Raw genomic sequence first — 1,077 nt, 5'->3', positions numbered from 1 at the left:
CTTTTTCTAATTGTTTTCAAGTTGTTTGATATTTTGCATGTCTAGAAGATCACAAGGTGATTTGTTACCTTTTGATCGTGAAATTGAAAGAACTTTGAGATTTGCTAGGAGGAATTTGAGAGGTATTAGTGAGGTTGTTCAACCAACTATTGAGTTCATCAACCCTTTTGCAAGAGAAGGTGAGGAGAACCCAACATAAAATACCCCACAAAATCAACCTACAATGCCTAAATTTTCGTCACATTCCGTACCCACCGAGGAGAACCTACCAAATGGTACTCCCACACCACAACATCTAACCGGAAATTTTATTGCTAAATCCGCCTTTATCTAATTAGTCGAAAGGAGCCAATTTGGGGGGATGCCTAGTGAAGACCCTCATTCTCATATGGAAACATTTTGTGACTATTGTGATGCGATTTCTCAAACCGGTGTGACTCAAGACCAAATTCGATGGGTCTTATTTCCTTTTTCTCTAATCGGCACCGCGAAACAATGGTTGAAGGGCCTTGATAAGGCCAGTCTCGGAATAGATTCTTGGAAGAAGTTGGCTCTAGCTTTCTACAAAAAATTCTACCCACCGGAAAAGACTAACATGCTAAGAGCTCAAATTACGGGTTTTAAGCAAAGGGATGAAGAATCTTTGTATGAAGCTTGGGAGCGGTTCAAAGGAATTTGTCGCTCATGTCCTCACCATGGACTTAGCGAATGGTTCTTGGTACAACAATTTTGGAACGGTTTATATGAAGATTCAAGGAACATTCTCAACATGGGATCAAATGGAATGTTCACCGAAGTTGATGACAATCAAACATGGAACAAAATTGAGGAAATGGCGGTCCATAACTCACAATATAGTAGACCTCGCAAGGCTACTAGAGGAGGAAAGCATGAAGTGAACTCCATTACTCAATTGGGTGCTCAACTTAATGCTCACATTGACACAATCAATTTGAAGTTTGAAAAAGCTATGGCTAAACTTGAAGAAGCCTCAAAATCACCAAAGCATCATGTTAATGCCATGACGGCATCCTCATCAATCCCAAGTGGAATATGTGAGAATTGTGGAACTTTGGG

General features: G+C 40.2%; 1 non-coding gene across 1 annotated transcript; it reads right to left on the bottom strand.

The window, feature by feature from the left end:
- Window positions 1-595: 595 nt before the first annotated feature.
- LOC141589154 (small nucleolar RNA R71) lies at window positions 596-702 on the bottom strand. Its single transcript, XR_012520104.1, has one exon. It is a non-coding gene; the product is annotated as a small nucleolar RNA R71 (small nucleolar RNA).
- Window positions 703-1,077: the final 375 nt, after the last annotated feature.

This window comes from Silene latifolia, chromosome 6, assembly GCF_048544455.1.
Source record: "Silene latifolia isolate original U9 population chromosome 6, ASM4854445v1, whole genome shotgun sequence".
NCBI classification, from domain to species: domain Eukaryota; kingdom Viridiplantae; phylum Streptophyta; class Magnoliopsida; order Caryophyllales; family Caryophyllaceae; genus Silene; species Silene latifolia.
The sequence above is the reverse complement of the archived record's forward strand: the minus strand, read 5'-3'. Positions and strand labels throughout refer to the sequence as shown.